Genomic DNA, 27,881 nt, shown 5'->3' with positions numbered 1-27,881 from the left:
TGGCCGAGGGAGGCAAAGGGTAAATTTTCACATAGGATCTAATGAACCATGGTGATTTCTCCTTCCTGTGCTCCTCTCTTCTCACGAGAAGACCCATACGACGTTCACTACCCAAGGGACTGTGGACTCATTTTCTTCAGAGTTCATTTTCTCTCTTTAAAATAAGGAGATAAAAGGCTGGATGGGGTTAGTTTCCCCAGGAGTGTTCAGAGGGCAAGAAATGGTCAAGAACTGGTTTGTCTCCAAACTCCATTAGCCTATTAGATAACCGAGGCAGGGGACCCCAATTAACATAAAGAATGAGAGACTTCTAAGGGATGAGAGTCAGTCCTCACAGTAATGGAACTTGGCCTCCTGTTTCAGAAAGGAGACTCACAAATGCCCTTCGTGGAGCAGGACTCTCCTGGGTAGAGAGGATGGGCTGATTTATTTCTCCGTGGTGTCCTGGAGTGTATCTGCCCTGATTGACTCCCTTGATCTTGACATCAGTCACTTTGGAGTCAAGATAATGAAAACTGCATTAAAGAGGCCCCTTCAGTTTATGCAAATGGGCCTTTATCTTCAAAGAGGCCATACCCTTGGGAGAGTCTCTTTGCTATTTAAAAGTATTAATAAAATAAAATATGTTTGATATGTCCTTCCTTCTCTCCTTGTTTTCTCTCACTTACATAGGCGTGGGGGTGACATTTTGTTTTTGTTGTTATTAAAACCCTAAGCTTTCTTGATGCTTTATCTAAGCGGTTAAGTAGTATTTGGTTTGAAGACTGCTGTGTGGAATTACCAAGGACATCAGTGAGACATAGGCATGGTTCTAAACAAACGAAGTCCTACGTCTTGGTACATCTCAGGACTGGAACTCCTGAACCGAGAGGAATGGAGGAAACTCGGTGTGGCAAGGCAACAGGTGTTCCGAGGGGTGATGGGACAGAAGTGACAGCGCCATTAGCAACTCCATTGGCAGATGTACTTCGGGCCACCACTCAAGCTAGAAAAGAATCCTTTTAGGTCTGTGCATGGACTCTTTGAGGAGGGAACACAAGAAAATGCACATAGAGGAAATACTGAAATTATGGGGGAGCTTTGTGTTTCCCTATCTTTTCTGCCATGCTATTTAGCAAATAGTATCAACATAAAAATGTCAACAAGAGATGAGGATTATGTTGACATGATACAGTCCATGGGTACTTAACATTTTAGTAGATTGGTTTCAAAAGTGGATGCTTGCCTTGAGATACACAGAAGGAGCCTGTTACACAGCCCAGTGACACTTCCAGTGACCAGAATGGGATTCAGGGAGCAATGGTAAAAGAATGAACAGTTTGCTCAATAATTTCTCTGGTGTTTTCAGAACGTTGCCAACGTTAGAGATACAGGGTTTATTTTTACCTTGATGTCAGGTTTGTGTTCCTTAGTATTCTGAATTTAGAATGAATGGTTGGCTTATGACTGTCCAACAGGAGCTTATCCTCACCTGAACTTTCTTTAACAACAACCAAAAAAAAAAAATTAAGAGAAGCACACCCTTAAGAATTGTTCCTTTTTTTGAGAAAAATCAGTTGCCTGAAGAATAATATCACCATTTTCTCTTACATTCTTAAATATTGTGCTAGTGTTTTGCATATACTGTACCTAGGTAGGAAACTGTTTCTGTATTACACATGTGATTATTTTGCTGAGGGCACTCAAACTGTAGTCTTATTTTTGAAAGTTAGAATCTGTAATATCTTTTCTCCTGACAGATACTGCCTTATGAAACCTACAGTTAAGATGCGATAGGTTGCTTTTGTTTTTAATACCATTTTTTTTCCTTTTCCTTATTATTTTCATTCAGGTGGTGACCATTCACTGGCTCTGTTTACATAGTATTCCAAAATGATAATTTCATTAAACCATTTATTTCAAGCTAATCACTGAACTAGATTGCCTGCACAATTATAATTACATTATCTTAAACTTCGCCACAAATTATAAAACTGTTATAGTTGCGTATTTATGTAACTAATTCTATGTTGCACTTATTACATAGTATAATAGAGCATATTATATATTATGCAGTGATATTATAGTTCTATAACCACTATAATGATGAGCCTGAGGTCATTCTTACGATCACCTGAATGAGGAATTGTACAGCTGTGCAATTACAGGAGGCATCCACAACATTTAACAACCATTTGGCACAGGCAATGATCAAGCCAAACATAGAGGCAGTGGTAATCCTTGCATGCTCATGGAACATCGTCAGCGTTGGGCAAGAGATGGGATTTACAGAATATTTGCCGGGGTTCTCCATTTTCCCACACACAAATAAAAACAACTTTTGAGGAGAATCGAATAAAAGAAACTGGGAGAGTTCCTTTGCTAGGGAAGACACAAAGGCAAGAACTCTTAGAGTTCCAAGAGCAAAAGACTAACGGAGGAATGCAAAGCCTCACATCCTGAACTTGGAGGAACAGCCTTCTAAAAACGGTCTAGCAGATTCCCTTCAGCAGCTGGTAAATCCTAGAGTAGCTTCTCTGAGATTATGTCAAAGCAGATGTTCCTCGTGGCAAGGCCTGGCCCACGAGAGATGGAATCATTGGCATGTCTTTTATATTAGAGGCCTATGTGCTTTCCTAATCATTCGTGTATTTTCTTCCTCTTTCGTTTTCTCCTCCTTTCAGAAGGAGTACATAGTAATTGCAGAAAATGTGGCAAAAACAGAGAAGTATAAAAATCACCCATAAGCCCGCTACCCAGATGCAAGCACTATTAACATTTTTGCATGTTTCCTCTTCCTCCTCCTCCTTCTCTCTCTCTCTCTTTTTCTCTAATTACCTAGCTGTTTTGCAAAGATGGCAAATACTTCTTCCTTTGGATAACATCTAAAGTTTCAGGTAAAAATGTCCCCCTCCAATTCCTTTCTACTGCAGTGCCACCTATATTAAGACTGTTTCAAGTGGTCAGTCTTTCAGACACTGATATTCCTAATGTTTTCAGATGCCTCTTACTCTGTCCCCAGGTTTTGATCAGTCTTCATAGGACCTGTAAGGAAATTCCTCTCAGGGATCTTGGCATGAGCTAAGAGTCCGTGTTCAAGCATTCCTTTCTCTGGTTCAAATGGAATTGAACAGATTTTTTGGTATGCTCATCCTTGCCAAGTTTTCATTTTAGGGTTGGCTATCACATGCTGAGTGTGGTCAGTGTTAAAGCCTTGTCTTAAAAAAAAAAAAAAAAAAGACTAGTCGTGGTAGTGTGCGGTGAATGCTAAACTCATGAACCAGTGATGTCACAAATAACGCTAATATTAGACCTGCTAGGAGAAGATGCACAAACAAAAATGATGTGGTTATCAAGTCACAGGTGCAGGAGGGAAACAGATTTCTTATCATACTCACGGATTATAACCCTGGGAGCCATTCACTAAGGATATCAAAAATATTTTTTGATCGGAAGTTACTACATGCTCAACGAGTTGATAATATAAGCTCTGTATTCTTCTCTCCCCCTCTACCACATGCCTAAGTAAACTTTATTTTTCAAGTTGAAAGGACCTTCTAAAATTCCTCATTCTTAATGCTCTAAAACACCCGGGTTCAGAAAATTAAATTACGCCATTTTTATCTGTTTGAGATCAGCTCTGTTTCCTCCTTCGCTTTGTGTTTACTTTCCTGCAGTAGCTGACATCAAAATGTTTTCTGGAATGCTGGGACTAAATAAGTTATGCTTAACTCAATATCTAATACAAATAGCCCTGGGGAGCTTCAGCGACACAATCATAAAAGCTATAGTTTCTTTTAATAGCTTGCCACACTTTGCTGATATAGTATTTCTCTAATCACCAATCTTTACGTGCCTTCCTGACCTTGGAGCTCTGAGCCCAAATGGCTTTGTGGTATCAAAGGCCTATGTCATTGGAAGAGTGAATGGCTTTCATTTTTCCCCTTGAAACTTCCGGTTCCTGGCATCTGTAAAGAATTACTCTGAGTGGTGTTTTGCTGCCTTGCGGCCACTGCCCTGTCCAATGGAAGTGCCTTTTCCCAGAAAGGTCACAGTGGTCAGTAATAGGTGGATATTGCATTCAAGGAGGAGGCAACTTCAACTTCGGATTTTTTTTCTGTTATAATATTCATTATTCTTGCGTCACATTAGTTGTTAAAAACCCAAGTCACTTTCGTTTGCAAAATATTCCAGTAAGAAAGGGTACTCTCCTATATGTCATACGGCCGAAAATGTTAGCAACAGTTTTCATAAAGTCATCCTGTGTGAAGGAAAAAATAAACTTCTCACTTACACCTTTGGGGAAGATTACTTTTTAACCCTGCACGAGAATTCATCTTCAAAATGTGTTACTCCACAGGACCTAAAAATCCCACACAAATGCATGGCACTGCAGTGAACTGGGAATCTTGAATATGCGGATTCTGTCCTGTAACTGTGTCAGCCAGGGCAACCGTTGATTCATGCCTTATTTAAAATCGCATTTCTCAACACCATTATGTTTCAAGTATTCTGCGTAGTTAATAATGGGGAGAGGGACCGCGTGAATGTATTTCTAGGGTACTGGCTTAGGCTGAAAGTCTGAGTAATGGTTAACATTTACAAACATTCCAATGATTGAATGAGTTGCTTTTAAATAATTTCTTACATTCTCTGTGCATCAGAATCCTAAGAGAGAGAAAGGTGCAGTGGGACGGGGACGGAAATAAGGTAGAAGACTAAGGAGAACTGTGAAGCAATTTGATATGTTTCCAATGAGGGATTCTTAATGCAAGGAAGAAGTGTGTATTAAAAAATATTAGTATAGATGAACGTGATGACAAAATTTAGAAGTACTTTATGGTGTGCAATTCCATTTATCAATCAAATTATTTATATACACAAAATCTGTACCTGCTTTTACTACTCTAATGAACACCCACTCACTCCTGGCAATGTTCATCATCTGTAATTTGATCTAAATCTCTTGGTTATTTTCCCTAAATGGTTCTCAGAATATTACTTTATATATTAAGATATTCCCCCATTGATTTCCAGCTTATGCTAATTTTTATTTTATATTTTGTGTATATATTTTAATACCATTGAGGATTAAAACTAGAAAATAAAAATCTCATTTAATTCCATAAAGTCCTTTACTATTTGGGTAAACATTTAAAAATTTTTTTATTTTTGCTTATTTTATATGTAAAATATATAGGATTCTTATAAAATTGAATTCATCCTAAATGTAAAATCTTATAGTTTTTTTTTTCTATACACATTTTAGAATTGTTTCATGTTACTAAGTATTCTTCAAAATCATGTTTTTCTGGAATAGCCAGAATACCTTAAAAAGAATGCCCATTTAAGGAAATAGTCTCACAGATGATGGTGATAGAGTAACAGGCAAGCTTGTTCTGGCACTGGATGCTGTAAGAAGAAAAAAAGGCTCCTTTTTGGAAAGATAACAGTTCTGAAAATTCTGAGGTCTTAGAGCAATTAGGGAATTTGAATGTTTCCTCTACTTGCACAGCTCTGTGTGTGTGTGTGTGTGTGTGTGTGTAAGAGAAAGACAGAGATGCAGAGAGTATTTTTGAAGGCTTTGTATTTCCGTGAAACACACAGTAGTCTTATGAATGAGCTGCCTTGTCTTTTTGGTCTTAATTTGACACTCCCTGAAACCTCTTTTTGTCCCCTGCAGCCTTTTGCATGAAGATTAGTGACAGTGGAATTGCCTTTCTAGAATTTAGTTTCCTAAAAGTGAAGGAGACAGTTAATTTGTTTATCAAGATGAGATTAGGAATGAAGCTATCTCTTAGCTCTGTGAGTTAGTAAGTTTTCAGTCACTCTAAGTCTTAGTTGGATTTATCTTTACATTTTTGGAGGAACAGTATTGAGTTCATTACCTTTTGCTCTGTAACAAACCAACTTAAACACAGTGGCTTAAAACAATAAACATGAATCATTTCTTTTGAACGTGCTGATCAACTAGTGGTTCCTCTTTTCTAAGTCAGCTCAGGTAGGGCTGAATCATCTGGGATGGACTCCCTCACCTTTCCTCTGGGAAAGTTGGCATGGCTGGAAATGCTGGGGCCTCTCTCCATATGGTCCCTCATCTTCCAGGGCGCCAGCCCTGGTGTGCTCATACTGGGAGGCACAAAGGCTCTCAGGGACCAGGAAGGGCACGCCCCAGTGGGCAAGCACTTTTCAGGTGTCTATTTCTGTCATACTTGCTATTTATTATCTCATTGGTCAAAGCACATCAGATGTCCAAGGTCCGAGTCACCATGGGAGGAAACTACTTAAGGACCAAACATAGGAAGGAATGATTCACTGGGGCCCTTACTGCTACATTTATATCACCATCATCTCCTTAATTTCTGAAACACATTTCAATTAGGTAAATACAGGACCTAATTTTAAAATTTTAATAATTGTTATATTTGTGTTTCTGCAAAATTTATGTTAGGATCAATAAACTTGAATATATAGAAACTTGTTTTTGAAAAGAAATATGGCATAGTGTTTTGTTTTGTTTTCCCTCCTTAAGCAAAAATAAAACAAAGCCAAGCAAAACAAAAAACCCAACCCTGTGAGAGAATGAGACTTTCTCCCAGCTTTGGCCTATCATTCTAGTCACTTGAACTATGTATGAGAATAATGAATACATGTGTTTTAACACAACTGTGATCTGGCATGCCAAAAAGACATTTTTTAAGTTCTCTTATTTATCACAGAAATTTATCCTGTTATGCCATCTGTTTAAAAAAAAAACTGTTTACTATATACTAACATTATGAAACTCAACTGATTAGTATTTATACATAGTTTTAGATGAAGGCAGTCTCTAAAAGGTAAATGATTTTATTAGCAGCTCTTAAATATATAATATACATATATTGCATGTTTTTCCCAACAGAAAAATGCAGTGCTGTTTCAAAATTGTGATTTTTATCAGAATCAATTACAAACAGCCATCACATTTTGGGTAACTTGTATGTGAAAGGCATCCCCCAATACCATGCCTAGTTCATATATGAAATAGATATGGACTATCCATGAGATTTCCAAAGACATCGTAGATTCCCACAGATCTATGATATGTAGATATGATTTCCCATAAATCCGTCTGAGAGAATGTAGAAAAAGGAGCATGTGTCTAGGAGACAGAAGAGTTAAAATTCTGGCTCTGTTAATTACTGTATAACCTTGAACAAAATCCTCTAATTTTCTGTGCTTCCACAGGGATATAGGGATAATGTGAAGTCAAAAATGCAACTCCAAGGGTACATAGAAAGTCCCAATGTTAGTTACCTTCCCCCCCTCCCCTTTTACCCTTTCTCTTACTATTTACTTACTTCAACTACTGAAAGCAGTTGAAACCTTCCTGATAAGTTGCATGTTTAGGCAATTTGGGGGCAAGGACAGAGACGTGATCTGGGTTAGTCTGAGTGTTGTTGGCCCAAGTAAAGGGATAGACAGGCTGTTGGCACCGCATCAGACCTATCTTTCCATGGTTCTTTCCTGCTCTGCAATTTTCCTGTGTCTACTTTTTCAGAGACCTGCTAAATTTCATTGCACACCGATAAACTGGATTGCTCTGCCTGGCCCTCGTGCTATTATTACTTCAAGAAAAAGGCACCTTGGGGCCATAACGAGAACTTAAAATACAAAAGCCAAAAGCTTGAATGAGTTTACAGATACACGTGTGTTTGCAGCACCTCTGGAAGGAGGACGCAGTGAGCTGGATGAAAGTCGGTGACTTGTCTGGGATGCCACCTGTACGGCTTTCCCAATTCTGTGACTTAAATTTGTGTTTTTGCTGAACGTTGGATGGCTTAATTTGTCAGTGGGTCCGAATCAAAAACACTTCAGGACAACCATAATGCTACCCTGAGAGAACCCAGGGACAAGCTAATTAGGAATAAAGAGGTGAGATGGAGAGGAGGGTGTATCTGGGTAACTTCACAGGGTGAAATCCCTGCATGGGCCGTGGCAGCTCGGAAATCTGCATAGTAACAAACTTGTCACAAATCAAGGACAACTCGACAGAACAATTAGAATTAACATTTCACTCTGACATTTATCAAAAATCTCTGTCCACATTTTGCTCTCTGCAACAAAAACTGTGGTTTTGTCCTAACAGTTAGTGAGCTGTTGCTGAACTTTAACGTCCGTGCAGAAGGTATGCACTTCCTGCTACAAGAGTAAAGAAAAGTTACATCTTTTGAAATCCTTACATCCTATATGAATCCCAAACTTATTCCATTTGAATGACAATTACATATTTTGAAATCCACACATACTGTGTGAATCCTACACTTATTCCTTTCGAATGACAAATGCTTTAAGAATTCAAGAAAATATTAAACATTTCATGGTAGATAGCATTTGTTTTAGTGACCTCTTCTTCAAAACCTTCTTCAAAATGTTTCATTTTGTTCTTTCCTAAAACTCTCTAAATTGAATCAAAAAAAACCAGACACCCAGAGTATATCGTATTTTTTCCATAATAAAAGAAACACAATTCTGATTTTCTAATGTTCATTTGATATAAAAATAATACTTAAAATGTTTTATTTCTGAACAGAAGCTCAGAGGAAACCAAAAAATTAAAGGTGTTACAGTGTTTTGTAAACTGTAATGTAATGATATCCCTGACTTCCTATTTCCATCACATTGTTCCATCACAAACACAAATATGATGCATATTCATACATCAGGATGCACAGTTTTCCCAAATAATTAATTTTTGAAATTAAATCGAATACATCAAAAAGTCACAATAAGGGTAGAAATCCATTGTCAGATGTCCAACTATGCAAATTAATAACTGATCTTTAAGAAGACAAAGATATGTTGAGCAAATCTATGTTGAATTTCTGTCTGAATTTCTTGCCCACTTTTCTACGTAGAGGCACAAACTGGTATGTTCCCAATTCCATCTTTTCAATATGATTCAGTTTTTTAAGATGTAGTGAGCAAATACATGAAATACAACATATTTACAAAGGATTCCAAATTGTAAGAGCAGGGGAAAGAACAAGGTGATGAAATTGGCAGACAGGTCTGAAAAAAGGTGTGTGTGTGGGGGGCGGTGCAGAAAACTGTACTATCCACCCCCAGACACCCCCGCCCCCTCCCCTCCTGGGCAGTGTGGTATTCCCACTTTTTCCTCCAGATAGAACAATACAAATAGGATCTGGAGCTGCTCCTCCCTTGCCTCGCCTTTCTCCACAACACTGGCACACATTCAGTCCATTACTAATTTTAGCCACTTCCTTTTGCATATTCCCACAACCAGATCCTAGGCCAAGCCCTGACCTTGTCCTGCCTTGACTAATGTGGCATCCCTGCCACTCCTGGGCTCGGGGAGGGGGATGGCTGAGAGAGAATCAGTATCAAAAACAGCCCTTTGAAACTAGAAGCATACCCTGCTACCCTGCACGTGTCATCTGTTAAGTCCTCTTGAAAGCCTGGGAGTGTCCTTGCTGTCATCAGGACCCAGTGACACCTGGGTGCTCTGCGCGGCCTGCCTGCCCACACAGCCTTGGCAAGACTGAACTGGCCACACACAGAAAAGGGGTTGTAGATTCCCAAAGTTGCAGCTCCTATGCCCCTCTTACTTTTGTTCACATTCTTCTTCTTCCGTGACTGTTGATTTTGGAAGATTTTAGACTTTCCTTGTTTAGGAATACTGGGAAGTATTGTGGGCTCTTCCTTACCTTTCGTGACTTTAAGATTCAGCATTCTTCCATGTACTACATAAAGCTCTATTGCAATCCATTTTTCCTCCAAAATTGTGATTCTAACTACTTAACTGTACCTGTAGGTCTAGATGCTCCTAATGACTGACACATTCTCATTGACAGCCACAACCGTGGCTGACACCTGGACATTCTCAAATGACCTTCTCACCTGCTTTGACCTTGATATTCTATTCCTTTTAGTTATTTCAAAAATAGGACAAAAATAGGATTCGAAGCAAGTATAGAAGCAAGAATTTGCTCCAAGTTTAAACATATTAGTGATTTCAATAGCTGCTGAAACACCAAATCTGACTTTAAACATCTGAGCAGCAGAAGAGCTATTCTCTTGCACATACACAGATTGAATAATAAATTTTTTTTTTAAAGTCTGTATAGCTTACCAATGACCAGCAAGTAATTCCTAGGCTCCAGTATAATAAACTAAGATAGGGGGGCGGGAAAAGGAGTAAAGTATAAATTACCACTGGTTCAAAAAAATTTTCAACATTTTACAGGAACTGGAATACTTTTTATTTATTGATAAGAAATGGAGAGATAAGTGTTGTCCAACAGAAATATAATGCAAGCCACATATGTGATTTTATATTTTCTAGTAGTCACATTGAAAAATAAAAAGAAACAGGTAAAATTATTTTTATTTTTTTAATGATATATTTTAATTTTAGTCAATATGTTTTACCCAATATATCTTACATTGTCAGGGTTTGTGATAAAATAATCTAGTGAGATCATGCGTTTAAAGGTATTAAATAAATGAATTTTAAATTTAATTTTATTTTTAATTTAAATTTATCTATCTATATCTATTTAACTATAGGAGTCTAGATCCTTTAACATGCTAATTGGTGTTTTGGATCCATAAACATGAGGCTTTTCCAACCTCAGCGCTACTGACATTCCAGAATGTCAGCCCAATAATTCTTTGTTGTGTGAGGCTCTCCCATGCATTTTAGTATTTTAGCAGCATCTCTTATCCCTACCAACTAGATGCCAGTAGCACACTTCTCTACCTCCTCACCAGTTGGGAAAAACAAAAATGTCTCTAGACATTGTCAAATGTCCTTTGGGGAGCAAAATTTGCTTGAGAAAAACTGGGATAGCTTGTGGAGCACGACTTCTCTTATTTGCTCATATCTGCTTATCTAAATAGGTCTGCCATCTTGTATGCCAATGATTAACTGAACACATATATCCATGCTTTCTAATTAAATTGAATTAATTTAAAACATTTTAGGCAATATAACCTATTTCACTGGAATGAAACATAAACCTATCCTCAGTAGCTAAATTAATCCTATAGTTCAGAGAAATAATCTGCTTTATGTATATAATCTGGGCCAACTTGCGTCCTTGAAGACCTAGATCCTGACCCATCTGTTTGAACCTTTCCTCAGTCTTTCCCATATGACTGGGAAACGCCCCATCTCTCTTAGTTTTGTACCAACCAGGTCTTTTGTTCCTATGTGATAAAAGATCTAGCTCCTCTGAAAGATTTCCTTTTTTGCTTTCTTTTCCCTGAGTAGTAATAAAATGTCCAAACTGCTACAGCAAACCTAAACATTTTGTTCATCTAAGTTTCCATATGCATGTTGATTGCATGTCTGACTCATTTATTTTCTCTAAAATTGTAAGCTCCTTGAGGTTAAGGACTTTGCTGATTTTCAATACCTATCGTGGATCAAGGAAACTTGTTAGTAATATAATATTTGCTTGATGGTTGACAATGAAAATGGAATGTTTTTTTAAGAACAATAATCTGTTCCTATTAATTTTTATTTTTCTCAGTTTACCTTGTATTTTGGCCCATTTTTTTGACATCATTTATATGCTGGACACTGGGATGGGCAAAAGGTAATGAATACACAGGTCCTACCCTTGCACAGCCACCAGTGGTTTGAAACCTGGGGGAGATTTTGTATCCAAGGGAATTTGACAATGTCTTCAGAAATTTTTGTTGATCACAACTGTGGCAGGTTGTTACTGACATCTGGTGATAGAGGAGAAAGATGCTGCTAAACATCCTGCAACATATAGAACAGAGCCCCACAACAAGGAATTATCTGGCCCCAAATGTCAATATTACTGAGGTTGAGAATCCCTGGAAAGAGAAGGGCAAGTCACCAACAGTTAAATTAAAAGCAATGCATGCTATGATAGAGTTAGGTATAGGATTCCACAAAAGCTTAGAAAAGGAAAAAGAATTCAAAGTGCTTGACTGAGAGGTAGAAAAGGCTCCCCAAAGGAGATAAACCCAACTGGGTATGCAGGTTGGAAACCAGCAACATATTGAGTGAAGGATGAGTCACTGGTTACCCCCAAGAGCAAAGTGTAGTAATAGAGCCAAGAGCTGGGGATGGAGCTCCAGGGAAGCCATTTTTCTAAGGCAAGACCAGGAAGAAGAATATGCAAAGGGGATGATACGGAGGACCTAGAAGAGTAGAAAATAGGGACATTGTTTCTTGGATTCTGGAGTAGAAGATTAGTTCAAGGAAATAATCACTAACAGTGTCGAGTACCTCAAAGAAGCTCAGTGAGATAAACCAGAAAAATCTCTTTAACATTGGTAAAGAGTTATTGGTAACTTTAATGAGAGAAATCTAAAATGAAGGAGGTAGAAGACAGATTGTCTTAGGCAGAGAAGTAAGTAGGAGGAGAGAAAAAGCATGGATTTGTCTTCAGGAAGCATGTTTCTGATTATTTGTAGAAGAGAAAAATTGAAAACAGTTTAACAGTCTAATAAAGAAGGCATTTAAATTGTTACATATATAATGCAATAATAAACAACCACTAACAGATATTTAGTATTTAAGAATATGGAAATCAGTCACAGTAAGTGAAAAAAAAACAAACCCCAAGATGCAAACTTTTATGCAGTATGAAACCCAATTTTTTTATAGGGGGAGAAAAAACTAAAAAAATCCCAAACCAAAATGTTAACAATTGTCATCTCTGGGTGGTATATATTATGGGCAATTATTATTTTCTTCTTTGAAAATATTTATTCTCTAAATGTTCTAAAATGAGCATGTATTCCTATTAAAGTCAGAGGAAATTTTCTTTTTTAAGAAACTTGGCTAAGAAAGAAAAGAGAAAGTTTTGGCAGTAACTTGAAGAGGTTGGGGGGGTGGAAAGGAGCGTGTGTGTGTGTGTGTGTGTGTATGTGTGTGTGTGTGTGTGTATGTGTGTTTGAGTTGTAAGCAAAGAGCATTTTTGTATGGAGAAGGGAGAGAGCCAGTACACCAAGAGAGGCTGAAGATACAGGAGCATGGATGATTGATGGAGCATGTCCCTGAGGGAGCGGGAGGGGATGGAATCCAGATCACAGGTGGTGGGATTAGCCTTGGCTAAGAGGAGAAACATTGCTTCAACTGAAAAATGAGGAAAAGAGGTAAGGATGGATGTGGGTGCTGATAAGAATGTAGAGGAGGGGGCAGGAAGTTGAGGGAGTTGCTGTCTGTTGGCCTCTATTTCCTTTGTGAAGTAGAAGGTGAGGTCATTTGCTGAGTGGGGTCAAGGGTTTACGGAGAATGATGGGAATTTGGAAGAGCTGCTAAGGGAAAAGAGGGAGGAAGGGGACTTGGGACATAGAGACAGATTATCCAGCTGACTTGAGAGGCCAGCTGAGGCTTGAGACGGAATTTATAATGAAGGGCACCTACTGCTTAACTTTTGGCTTTCTTTAGCAGCGCTTTGTAACATTAATTTAAAAATAAAGAAAGCACATAGTGAGACTGATGAAGAGGTTACAGATCTGGGGAAAGACCCTGAAAAACACCAGTATTTTGGATGCTTGAAGTGATAATGGAGTTTATGCTAGAAAGGGACAGAAATAAAGCCAAAAGAGGGCTGAAGGGAATGGAAGTCACAGTGAGGTCTACAAGCTGCAGTAATGGGAGACAGGGAGTGAGAGAACTTCGACAAGGAGAGCTTTGGGCTAAGAATGGGGGACTGAGAGGGAAGATTCTAGGCATGAAAGAGTGCCCGATGGAGGTCAGAGGTGTAGGTCAGCTGCTGTCTCTGTGGACAATCCCAGCTAATACGGTCACTCACTTGACAGTGAAAACTCAACTTCCAGTTATATGTGGAACACAAAAACTCACAAAATCAATTTAAAAAATCAGTGTAGATTGGGATGCCTGGGTGGCAGTTAGTTAAGAGTCTGCCCTCGGCTCAGGTCATGATCCCGGGGTCCTGGGATCAAGTCCCGCGTAGGGCTCCTTGCTCTGCTGGGAGCCTGCTTCTCCCTCTGCCTGCCGCTCCCCCTGCCTGTGCTCTTTCTCTCTCTCTCTCTGTCAAATAAATAAATAAAATCTTAAAAAAGAAATCAATATAGATTAAAGTACACTCTTTCCTCTCCCATCCCACCCCACCCTGTCTCTACACACACACGTACATGTGTATAATTTGAAATATTATTGAGAAAATAACATAGTTGTTAACTAATATAGTTGTTAAAACAGACTCCCGACCAAGCAAAAAGAACACTGGATCTTTTTTCAATTCCAGATATTTAATTGCCATATATCATGAACAAGTCACTTTCATATTAGAGAACAATTTTCTCATTGGTAAAATGGGTTAAATTATATCTATTAAACAAGGTATTTTTAAAGAACTAGATTAAAATTTAAAAATATACTCAGAGTTTTCAGAACCCCAAATAGTATAGCTTGATTCACAGATATTTATTGAGCACTGTGATATATTTGTATTTGTGACTAGGGCATCTAATGATGAACAAAAGAGACTCACTCTTTTCCTCATACATTTAGAAGATAACAAGGGAATTTCAGAGATTATCATGTAAGTAATAGGGCACCTTCCTTTCTCTGTGATTCTATTCCTTACTCCCTCTCAAGACTTAAGTCAGGGTTCTGCCAGGGCCGTCCTAGACACAGAGCTGTCTCCTGAGAAATATCAGGGAAGAAGGATTTTGATTATTTATGATCACAATTTGTTGATGTTTTATCTTATGTCACTTTTGTATTTGTTTAATTATTTGAAATCTTGAATTTATATAATCTCTCTTCCAAGCTGTTATTTTCACATACTTATATACATGCACAGATGTACACAAAAGCACAGCATACATACATGTATATGCATAGAGACATATGTATATACACACATATATACATATTCTGGTAGGAAAAATTCATGTATAATCAAAGCCTAAGGGCAATTAAATATTCAGGATATTAGCCTATTAACAATCAGCATATTGGTGATAGTGTCAGTGATGATACATCTGTTCATCTAACAGGATGACTAGCATTTATGCCCAGGAGTTGAAGGTACATCAATTGCTCTTAGATGAGCTAAGTGAAAAATTATGTGCTATGCCCCTAACAAGGAAAGCCACTTGAGTTTAAATAACAATAAAGAGCACATGGAATAGAGAAAAAAGTCTATGTAACACATTTGTTACTCTTCAGTGGTGAAAATCAGCCAACTGTACATATGTGCATATGTATGTACATTTATACATATAAATATGATTTTAGACTAACAATGGTAAAGAACATTTAAAATTTGCATTTAATAGGACCTTCTAAAATTAACAGTTTGATTTATACATAATTTGAATACTCTGCAAGTTTGGTAATAATTTTTAATATGTTTGAATGTGTAGAATGTGCCTGGCACTGTGCTAAATATTTTAGGTGGATCATCTCATTTAATTTTAACAAGAATCTCTATTAGATACTAGCAATAGATACTACTGTTTTTCAAAATTTACAAATTCAAAATATGGGACAACCGAGGTTTTAAGAAGTTAAGTAACTTGCCTACTGTTGTATAGCTGTTGAGTGATAAACACAAAACAGTTTGATTTCAGAATCCATGCTCTTCATCATTGCTCCCCATTTCCCTCAAGTAGGGAACATTTTCCCAATTCATCAAATTATGTTGATTCTGGCTTCTAAATATCTCTTAGGTCCATCTTCCTCTCTTCAACCTATTGCTGCAGTCCTGGGTCTGACCACCCAGCACTGTCAACTGGATTACTATAGAGTCTCCTGCTTGTCTCTGGTAGTCGGACTCATTGAGTTCATTTGTAATCCATGTGGCTGGCCAGTGAGTAAATTAGGACACTTTTGCAACAATTACCTACTGTCTGCTGTCATGATAGTCCCCAATTCCATAACTCTGGAACAAGAGCCTGATTCAATGCTCTTTAGTACTTATGTGTTCAGGAATGAGTCCATGCTCACTTGAACACCACCAACTCCTGCCATGATCTGCCATGCCCACCACCACTGCCCAGACTTGGGTTGCTGCGTCCCTCGTTCTCAAAGCTTTACAATCAATCATCAGAATGCCAAAAGGCCCTTCATTTCCTTTAGTTTTAAATGATTTCTTCTGCCAAAAATGAGAAAATGCCCTCTTTCAAACTTTGACCCGTTTTGTCATAGGAGGCACCAAAGAACAGTGCTTGTGCCTTAAATCTCATACAAAAGCAGGTCTTTTCACCCTTTAACTGAAGGCCTCGCCTCCTGGAGCTCCAGTAATCATTCAGTGGGGCCAAACAGAGGGCAGACTTGTTTGCTCCTCTCCATTCCTCATCTTGTCCCATCTTTTCTCTCATAACCCACCAGAACTCCTCTTTTTCCCTTCACCAAACACAAAGCAAACTCATACCAACCAAAGCAAATATCCAACAGATTCAGGGAGCATTGGGCAGGCAGGATGAAGGATTTGTGGCTCACACAATGGCCCACTGGTCATGACTCATCAGCTCTGCCAATAACCACTCTTTCAATCTCCATTCAAGTAAAATGAAGTATTAAGTCCTCCATAAATGCAAATATAATCATGCTCTTTCACCTTCTAAAATATGTCAGTGAATACTCACTGCATTTAAAATGAGGTTAAAACTTTTTTTTTTTTAAGGTTTTATTTATTTATTTGAGAGAGAGAATGAGAGACAGAGCACGAGAGGGAAGAGGGTCAGAGGGAGAAGCAGACCCTCCGCTGAGCAGGGAGCCCGATGTGGGACTCGATCCCGGGACTCGAGGATCATGACCTGAGCCGAAGGCAGTCGCTTAACCAACTGAGCCACCCAGGCGCCCTAAAATGAGGTTAAAACTCTTAAAGATGGTTAACAACACACTTTCAGTTTTCTTCTCATCCCTCATCTATTGCAACCTCCTCCAATGACCTTACTTCAAACCCCATATTCTAAGAAGTATGGTTTGAAATCTCCAGGTATAACTAATGACAGACTTACCATCTAATAATAATGAGAACTATTTTAGCTTTTACTAAGTTGTGAACAAATTGTGAGCAAGTTGTGAACAATAATTATTATTATTTATTTTTTGGCTGAAGAATGCAGCAGATAAAAAGTCACACCAGTAACACTAGGTATTGCATGTTTACTGACATGTAATAAATAAATATAGTAAGTTCAGTGATAATTGAACATAATCATTTTAAATATCTTATTCATACTTACTGCACATTTTCTGATTTACTTCATAAATATAATTTTCAGTAGCAATTTTGATACTTTATTAATAATATGTACATAAATATGCATGATAATATTATTTTATATTTTTCAGAGAGACAAAATAACTTAAATTGAAGAGTTCATTCATGTATGCCAGGAATTTATGTTAGTGAAATTTACATTGTCTCTGCTCACTCTACTCAGAATTAAATCCAAATAAACCAAATAATATCAGACAGGATCTTAAACTGTAATTTGAAGCATTATCTAATAGTACTAAATATTATGCATTTGTTCCTTTTAGATATTTCAAGGTTCTTTTGTTAATACTAAGTTATAGCTATCTCCCCTTTAGGATTTTAAAAAGAAATCTATTGGTCTGTATCCACAGAAGTAGGAAAGGATAAATGCAGATCGATAAACATTTTAAATACAGTGCAGTGCAACAAATAGGATAATCTCAGGGAAGATAGAATTATCGAAGATCGGTTATAAGGGGAAACCTGGGAAAACTTTTTGAAATTGAGAATCATTATCATTTAACTTCTAAAATTTATGAAAATAGTCATTTCTGATGCAAACACTGAAAAAATTCTTACCACAGGCAATATGATCATTGTACCAGTTTAAGTACTAGTTTGTTATTTCAAGCTACAAATGGAAAGGCCTTCTTATATACTGTCAGAATATTAACAAAATGCTATCCTGATTAAGTTTCTTTAATTGAGAGTTTTAACAAAAGTGTAATTAACATTGCCCTATTATTAATTCCACATTTTAAGTTTAAAGAATTAATTACAGTGTCTATTATTGCTGATAAGCTCTGGTATAATCGAATGACAACCATTATAACTACAACTAACATTACATAATGCTCAATATATGCCAGGCACCATTATAAAATATGTATATTAATATACTAATTCAACACTTATGAAAATCTTATGACATAGTTGCAACTATCATCTTCATTTTAGAGAATTTAATTTTTCCAAAATCACACAGCTAACAAGTGACAGAGCTAGAATTCAAATCCAAGCAATCTAGCTTTAGATCCCATACCCCTTAACCACTATGCTCTTCCAGAAACTATAAAATATTTTGAAAAAAATTGGAGACCTAAAAGGATATCCTATTGTAATAAAAAAAGACATGTTTTTCCACTTGATGAACACTACTAAAATCAGGTAGTTGAAGTTAATCTAAGTTGAGGCTAAAACAACACAAATTGTATAGCAGGACTGAAGACTTTGATATGTGTATTCAGTGGGCAATAGCCTTTAGAAATAACCGTGAAAAGTGAGTTTAATAAAGGAAAATTTGGCTCTTGGTGGATGTTGACAATTTATGGCAGCAAGTGAGACCACTCAGCAGAGTCTGCACACCTTTGTTAGTATGGGCCAAGTTACTAATTAAAAAACAAGGTTAATAGTATTGTGATAAGCATGGTAGGTGAGCTGATAACAGTTATTGACCCCTGAGGGTTAAGACCAGGAATATTTTAGAAAACAATAGCTAAAAGATATTAAGATAAGACACATCACAATAGATTTACAAAGCTTTGTCTTGTTATCCTGATAACTATGCAGGGCTTTAATACAAGAAGCTTTATTAATATAAAATCTTAGTAAAACAATAAAAATATATGTAAGAAAAATAAACATGTTTAATTCTGGCAGAGGAGCTAAACAAGCATGGAATCTGAGAAGCACCGTATTTGATGGTTGCTGAAGTGGGCAAACGTTGTTGAACAACCTTGAGACTGTGATATTAGTCATGAGACCAGAGATAAGGTAGAAGACTGACCCAACAACAACCTTACTTTGCTAATAGAGAGTCAATTTTAGTTTAAAATAAAAAACATACTCATCAGATACACATTATTATTTCATTTTATAAAGATGATCTGAGAGGTTATGTAAATTTCCCCTAATTTTCACATTTGTAAAATGATAGGGTTGGAGTACAAACCTAGGAGTTTTTATGCTTTTTAATAACTTTATTTAGTTTGCTTAGGAAGGTGCATGAATATGAAGTTATCCACCCTACATAAAATATGAGTTATTCTGCTGGAATGATCATTTCAAAATATGAACCTGTTTTTATCAACCCCACTGAATGTCCAATCCCCAGGCCCAAACTCTTGGGAGCTTAAAACTATTCATTGACTTGCCATTGCTTTTAGGATTAAGATTCAGCCTCTTTATTTTATTTTATTTTTTTAATTAATTAATTAATTTTAATTTTATTTTTTATGTTATGTTAATCACCATACATTACATCATTAGTTTTTGATGTAGTGTTCCATGACTCATTGTTTGGTATATAGGATGCAAATTCTGTACGGTCTCACTCAACATGCCGCAGGCTCCTCTCATTATAATTATCCATGTTGACCTGCACCAGTCCCATGCTACTTACCAGGTGCCCTACCACCAGACCCACTCTGAACATGCTGTTGCCTCCACATGGAACATTCTTCTTCCTCTCTGTCAACTTAAATCCTTTTTATTCTTCATTTTTTGGTTCAAATATCCCTTCCTTGGAGAAGTTTTTCTTGACTCTCTTATATGCCTTACCTCCATTGCTCCTTTATATTTATTTGTGAAGAACTGATGAATATTTGTCCCCCTCATTAGACTATAAACTTCGTAGAGGAGTGACTGTATCTGTTTCATTTGTCATTGTATCTTCTGGTTTCTAACATGATGCCCAGCATCTAATAGACTTTTAATATAGTGAATGAGTGAACAGATTAATTAATTCATTAAATTCCACCAAAGTCAAGAAATAATTACAGAATTGTTTAAGTTACAATGCCTTTTTTGTGATATTTATTTTTTAGGTTTGAGGAAATATTTACAAAGGCATTCCTTTCAAAAATTTAAGTATTTTGAGGTGTATTATATTGCGTTTATCTTAGCAAATGGATCCTAGGATTATTGGTAAAGGTGTGCTTGTGGAGGAAACAGCAACCTAAAAGTCGTAATTAGTGGGATATTATTAAGGCCACTTACTGCATTTTTTAGAGCTGTGATTCATAACATTTTTTAAAATTAAGAATTTCTTTGATGAAAGCTGCAGACTGTCTCTCCAGAAAATTCACAGATGCACATACTAATACAACTTTGTACAAAATTTCGGGGGTTTTATATCCATTAGAATTCGTCCAGAGAACCTAGGCTAAGAACACTTATTCAAGATAAATCTATCAAATTCATGTGTCTTAAATAGCAATGATTTATATTGCTTGTCGTCCCTCTCATTCTGATTTGTTTTATATCTGGACTCTAATTATCAAAGGGGAGGAATAAAGGAAATGCTCAAGAGATTCATCATAGTCAAAAGAAACCCCTGTTTTTCTCTCTTTATCTTCAGGCTATTATTTCTAGACCAGCGCTCTATTGTTCATGCTGCACTGTTCATTGGCCATCAACCAGACAGAGGATACTGGTCTAGGCCATTGCACAATGTCATCTTCCTCTGGGCTGTTCTGTAATTAAAATAATTTCAATCTATTCTCTTGAAATTTTTTTTCTACAGGCAATTGTAAAAATGTAGAACCAAAAAGCAAATAAAGGAACAAAAATATAACTTGTTTTCTTTACTTTTTATTGTGAAAGAAATTACTCATTATGGACTAGCTACTTATTTAATATCAAAATTCAAATGTGGTTTCTTTTGTATTCTGTAGTGGAGTAAAATCCCCACTGATTTAAAATGGTCATTTTCCAAGAGCACTGCAAAGTGGCTGGATCTTAAACATTTCTAAAGGAACCACAGATATAAATGCAAAGTGCAACCAAGTTAGTAATGTATTTTCTCCCAGAACTCTTATATCTGAGGATGTCTATAAATGCATCAGAATCAATTTACATATTCTGTACATAGTAGTAACTTTTACCAACATTCCACCTAATGGAGGAACAATGTTGTCAAATAGGTTCTGTTTTATAGGATAAAATAAACCTCTAAGCCTCGATCCAGAATCATGGTTTAAACTACACACCATACTCACTCACATTGCACACATATATAAATGGTAGTTACACTTGAAAACTATTCCCCCTGATTCTGCTGGTGATGCTTTACCTGAATACTTTGTAGTGTTCAACTACCAACAGCTCTGCCTTAGGAGACATAATGTTGTTTATAGATTCCTCATGATTTGAAAATGAGGATAATATTTGACATATAAAATTTTACCTTTCCTTTGTGCCTTTTTGTATATTGTTTGATGGCATGAAAAATATGCTAAGCAAAGACTCTTGTTTGGAATGAGAAGAACCTGAGAAGAAGGGACTGAGACTGACCTGACCTCACTGGAAGCAACCAGTGAGTACGTGGGAACAATAATTTATCTACCTGGAGCCTGACCTCTGCTACAAGGGGCCACCACTAGGAACTGGAAGGTTAGTATAGAAATAGTGAGTGCTTTCTGTTGTTGAGCACAGACTTGTTATTCTAGCTTCTCCTGGACTGGATGCCACTCTTGCACACTAGAATTCAGAAATACTGCCCATTGTTATGGGAAAAGGGGAATAATAAACAGTCTTAGGTATTTGTTGAAGGTACCCTCTACCTTATCAAAGTTTTACTTTAAAAAGGAGCACTTTACTCTCCAATTCTTTTGGAGAGTCCACAATTTTTTTCTTAATCACAAGTAATACAAATATTTTAGCAGGTACTTATGTATATAACCATTATACATATAAACAGATATAAAATATATCTTTCCAAATATATAAGCATACCACTTATTTATTTATGTTAACAGAATATGCACAAAAGGAGAAATTAAGAAAGGTGAGATAAAAATGAAATAAAGATTATTTGTAAATATATTTTATCTTGTGAGGTAATGGATAGAAACCTTTCGCACTATGATGAAAAAAGTGTTATAATTCACGTATCATATGGTTGAGTCACTTCAGTGTACAATTCAATGGTTTTTAATATATTCACACAGCTGTACAACCATCAACACAGTCAATGTTAGAACATTTTCGTCACCCTCAAAAGAAACTCTGTGCCCATCAGCAGTAATTTCCCACCCTAATCTAGGGAGCTACTTTCTGTCTCCATAAAAGAAAATTTTGTCTATTCTGGACATTTTACGTAAATGGAATTGTACAAACATGGTTTTTGTGACTGTCCTCTTTCACTTAGTACAATTTTTTCAAGGATTCATCCATGCTGTAGCATGCATCAGCATTCATTACTTTTTTCTTTTGAATACTTAATACTGTATTATTAACTACAGTTGCCATGCTGTACATTATATCTCCAGGACTTATCTGTAACTAAAAGTTTGTACCTTTTTTTTTTTTTTTTAGACTTAATTTTTAGAAAGGGGATTGGGGCAGAGGGAGAAGCAGAGAGAAAATCTCAAGCGGAATCCCCGCTGATTAGGTGGAGCTGAGGCTGGGCTCCATCTTGACCCTGTGATCATGACCTGTGCAGAAATCAAGTCTGACCCTTAATGACAGAGCCACCCAGGCAGGAGCCCTGAAAGCTTGTACCTTTTGACCACTTGGAGGCATTTCACCCCCTGAACCGGAAAGTGTTCTCTGTGGCGCTGCGGTGTGGCTTGCTGAGATCTTGGTGGAGAAGGACTGTGTGGTGGTGTCGCAGGCACAGGCCACAGTCCGCCTCGGGGAGTGCGCCTCGGGGTGGCACTGGGGGGTGGGGGGAGGCGGCCTGAGCTGTTGCTGCAGGGCACGGCTCGGGGTCCCGGGCGCAGCATCTAGTACATCGAGTGCAAGGAAGGCGGAACGTATTTCCTCACCACCTAGCAGATGCTGTGCGACCGGGAATCTTCAGTGTACCGTTTGTGCCGGGCTCATCCGGCCTGGACTTGGACAAGGATGCAACAGCATCTCCACCTGCTTGGTGCCTGTGCTGAACTGGACAGAGTAAGGAGTGTTGGAGGAAGCAGAATTTTCTGTTTCCTCAGTAGTAAGACTTGTGAAGGATAAAATTAGAGAACGAGACAGCAAAACATCACAGGTGTGGTGTACCACGTGCTTCAGTGTCGGGAGGAGGAGCTCGCGTGGATGAGATTAATGGCGTTTGAGGGCTGGAAGTTGGAGCAGCTGGTCAGCAGTGGCTCTTCCTACGGTTACCGGAGTGAAGACCAGGCCAAGTGCTTCTCTGTGGTTTCCAAGGAGCCACATAACTCCCCATAGGGCATGACCAGTGAGCCCAGCGAGAAAGCCAGGATTTTGCAAGGACGGGCTTCAAGGAAATGAGGAACACAGTGTTGGCAGCTGAAGAAACATTTTACCTTTTCCCGAGATGCAACTGTCATGTCGAAGAAGCTTGGCTGTGAAAAGAAACCTGTTTTGAACAATTTGTCTAGAAATCTGGTTGTGAATTGTTTCTGCATCTGAGGTGGGTGGTGAGAGACGGGACCAGTTGTGGCGAGGCCGGGCATCCCCACACAGAGGAGGCATGCAGGCCTAGTGGGCATCCGGGTGGGGGCCTCTGCTGGAATTTTCCAAGTGCCGCCCAGGCCTGCGACAGGACGCTTCCGACCGAGCCGGAAGATCATTAAAGGGCAGCACTTTGAGTGCTACATAAACAGTGTGTAATCATGCCTGGGCCTCACTGGTAGGTGGCCGCAGCACTGTGGTGCCCGGGTCTAGGAGGTTGCTCATTACCTGTTCGCGCACCAGGGAGTCCGCCCTGCCTGCCAGGTGCAATCGGTTGGCCATTTTTCAGCCTCTGTGGACAGCTGAAGACAGAAGCAGCTTATGCGTTTTCACTACCTCCTGGGCCTCTGCGTTGAGGCCTAGGCCTTCTTCTGAGCCAGGATCCTCCTGCCTGACCCTGGCTTGGAACGGCAGTCAAGTCTTCTGATTTGTATTTTCCCAGGCGAGCGGTTTTTGTTATCTCTACTTGCCCAGTGTGGATAACCTATCCAGTGTTTTTACCTTTTAGAAATGCCTCAAAGGGCTGCTACATTTTGCATTGATCTATTTAATCATTTTAAAGGAAGTAGAAGTTTTGCTGCATCCGTCTCAGGGACTTGTGGAGGAGCTGGTGCCTTAGCCTCGGCTGGGATGGGATTCCGTGTGGGAGACCTGACCACTTGGCTTCTGGAGCTGAAATGACAGGTCACAATGAAATTGGATGTTTACAGTGCATCACAAGTGTCTCCTTCTGGCACTTTACTGTTTTCTTTGTATAACTGCAATTCTCCCTGATGTTTCTGGGATGTTTGAGACTTCATATACAACCCGCATGGGCTCTGCCCATGGGAAGTGGCATTGAAGCTACTAGGATTCCTTTAAAAACTTCTGTTTGAGTACTTTGAGAACAGACCTTTCTCAGCTGGAGGTAGGGATTCTCAGAGTCAAGACCTGGCTCAGCGGGAGCAGCTCTCTGCTTCTTGACCTGCAGCTTCCCAGGGTAGTTGTGCTCATTTGACCACGGGGACTGCTAACCGGTAGGTCAGAGGCTCTGACACCTCTAGTTTCAAATGCTTCTGAGAGTTCTGCCTGTGTTCTATTTTCTTTTCCTTCGCCAATAATCTGATTAACCAAGCACTCCAGAATTTAGGACTTAGCTCCATTATGTAAAGTCTGTTGTATATTGTTAAATGTTTGGCTTCAACAGTTTATCACAATCTTCTTTAGCCACTAGATGACCCATCTCCCCAGCAGAGCCCCTGGAGGAGGGAGGCCTGTTGGTGCCCTTGGGCTGTACCTTATGCGGTGTTTCTGGTCATTTAGTGTTGTTTCATTTATGACCCTGACTTAATAGATAGGCTTGCGGTTTTTAAATTTAAAGATGTTAAGAATTTACTAAAATTTATTTTGAGGGGTATGTATACATTTTTAGATATTCGTATTTTATCAACTTGCAGTTTAATGCCTGAATCTCCCCTGAAAATAGCAAATAAGATTGTGTATTTATGAATGAACAACAACAAAAAACTTATTTTGTATGGCTAGATAATATTCCATTGCGTAGATACACCATATTTTATTCATCAGTTGATGGGCATTTAGGTTGTTTCTACATTATTATGAATAGTGCTGTTGTGAACATTCATGTTTAAATTTTTGTGAGCGGGTGGCTATGTCATATTACCTTCCCATCAAGTGTATGAAAGTTCCAATTTCTCCACATTCTCACCAACTGTTGCTATTACGTATCTTTTTGATTATAAACCGATGTAGTTGTTGGGAAGTTATTTCTCATTGTGGTTTTGATTTGCAAATCCCTGATAGCTTATAATGTTGAGCATCTTTTCATGTGTTTATTGGCTGTTTGTATATCTGTTTTAGAGAAATGTTTTTTCAGAAACTTTACTTAATTTTTGAATTGGGTTTTTTTTGTTGTTATTGAAGCATAAGAATTATTTATATATGCTGGATACAAATTTCGTATCTGGTATATGGTTTGCAAATATTTTCTCTGAGTTGTAGATTATCTGTTTACTTGTTGGTGTCCTTCTGAAAGAAAGGTTTTTACCTCTGATTTTATCTTAATTTATCTACTTTGGGGTTCATTTTTTCTTTTGGTCTTGTATCTAAGAAGATTTACTTCTATATTTCTTAAAGAATTTTACAATTTTAGCTCTTATATTTGGTTCTGTAATCCCTTTGGAGTTAATTTTTGTGTGTGGTATGAGAAAAGTTCGGTTTCGTTCTTTTGCATGTGGATATGAAGTTGAACCAGCTCCGTTTGTTGAAGGACTGTTCTTTCTCCCTTGAACTGTCTTGGTACCCTTGGTGAAAATCAGTTGGCCAAAGGAAAAGGTTTATTTCTGGATCCTCAGTTCAATTCCATTGATTTATAGGTCTATTTATAATCTATTAATACTCTATTGTGTTAAATGACTTAGCTTTTAGTATGTGTAGTTACTTGGTTGGGCCTATCTCCCCAGGTTATTCTTTGTGTTCAAAATTCACATGGCTATTCTCTCCCTTTTATCTCCTATACAAAATTTAGAATCAGCTGAAACATTACAGAATTAATTTGGGAAGAATTGCTATCTTTATGATATTAATTCTTTCTGTCACAGAATGTAGTGCATCTTTTCATCTCACTTTACATCTCTGACTACAGTGTGGTCAGTGTACATGATCTGTGATATTCTTTTTTTCCAGTAAAATATATATAACAAAAATTTACCATTTAATAATTTGTAAGTGTATAGTTCAGTGACATCAAGTGTATTCCATTGTTATGCATCCATCACTACCATCTCTCTCCAGAACTTTTTCATTTTTCCAAATTAGAACTCTACCCTTTGCATAATAGCTCTGTTTACCCCTTTTCCCAGCCCCTGGCAACCACCATCCCGTCTTATGAATTTAGTTACTCTAGGTATGTCATGTAAGTGGAATCACAGAGTATTTGTCTTTTGTCACTGGTTTATTTCACTTAGCATAATGCCTTTAAGGTTCATCCATGTTGTTGCACATGTCAGGGTTTGTTTTTAAGGCTGAATAATATTCCATTATAAGTACTAATTTTTAAAAGCTTGTTGACATTTGCTTTATTGTAGGGTCAGTTTTGTAATTATGTACATATGTCCTTGAAAGAATATATTTTATTGGTTGCAAATTTAATATATCTCTAAGCTAGAGAATTGTGTTATTCAAGTCTTCTGTAACCTAGGTTGTTTTGTGGAAAGTTTGTTATGACCTCCTTCCATGATGTGAATTTTTCATTTTTTCTTTATAGTTCTGCCAATTTATGCTCTTAACATTTTGAGCTGATGTTCCTAGGTTTAAACTTGTTGTTGTTGTTAATTAAACTTTCATATTATTTTATATGTACCCTTATATGTTTTCTAATATTTTCCCTCTTAAGTCTTTTTTGTCTGTTTTCAACATGTCTGCACAAGATTTCTCCTCCTCCTCTTCCTTCTTTCTTTCTTTTTTGTTAGTATTTTTTATATGTCTTCCTAGAACCTTCTTAATTTAACCTTGCTCTGCCAAAGAATATAGCCTTTCTGTCTTTTAAATTCAGTTTGACTCCCTCCATCTTTTAACTGGTAAATTGAGTATCTTCATATCAACTGTGTTTAGTATAAGTATGTAGGGATTTGTTTCTAGGATCTCCTTTTGTGAATTATAGTTGTTCAGCTTTTTTGGTACTTCATTTTTTTCTCCATCATTTTTTCTCCATTTATTTTAGGTTGATTGCTTCTTGGTTCTGCTTTTTTTTTTTTTTTTAAATCAGTATGGTATATTTTCATAACTTTAAATTGTCATTTCCCTTTTTTTTTAAATTTCATTTAAATTCCAGTTAGTTAATAGTGGTGTAATATTAGTTTCAGGTATACAGTATAGTGATTCAACACTTCCATACAACACCTAGTGCTCTTCACAACCACTGCACTCCTTAATCCCCATCATCTATATTACCCATTCCCCCACCTACTTCCCTTCTGATAACCATCAGTTTGTTCTCTATAGTTAAGAATCTGTTTTTTAGTTTGCTTCCCTCTTTTTTCTCTTCATTTGTTTTGTTTCTTAAATTGCACATAGGAGTGAAATCATATGGTATTTGTGTTTCTCTGATTTATTTCGCTTAGCATAATAGTCTCCAGCTCCATCCATGTTGTTAAAAATGGCAAGCTTTCATTTTTTTATGGCTGAGTAGTATTCCATTGTATATATATATATATATATATATACTACAACTTCTTTATCCATTCATTAGTCGATGGACAC

General features: G+C 37.5%; 1 protein-coding gene and 1 pseudogene across 1 annotated transcript in view; both read left to right on the top strand.

Moving 5' to 3' along the window:
• Positions 1–27,881, top strand: part of HDAC9 (histone deacetylase 9) — a 901,117-nt gene that overhangs the window by 573,823 nt on the left and 299,413 nt on the right. The window lies entirely within an intron of this gene.
• LOC115939560 (BTB/POZ domain-containing protein KCTD5 pseudogene) lies at positions 806–23,469 on the top strand (annotated as a pseudogene).

This window comes from Leptonychotes weddellii, chromosome 12 (assembly GCF_054177405.1).
Source record: "Leptonychotes weddellii isolate Sample4059 chromosome 12, ASM5417740v2, whole genome shotgun sequence".
In the NCBI taxonomy this organism is placed as follows: Eukaryota; Metazoa; Chordata; class Mammalia; order Carnivora; family Phocidae; genus Leptonychotes; species Leptonychotes weddellii.
Note: the sequence above shows the minus strand (reverse complement) of the source record. Positions and strands in the feature narration are given on the sequence as shown.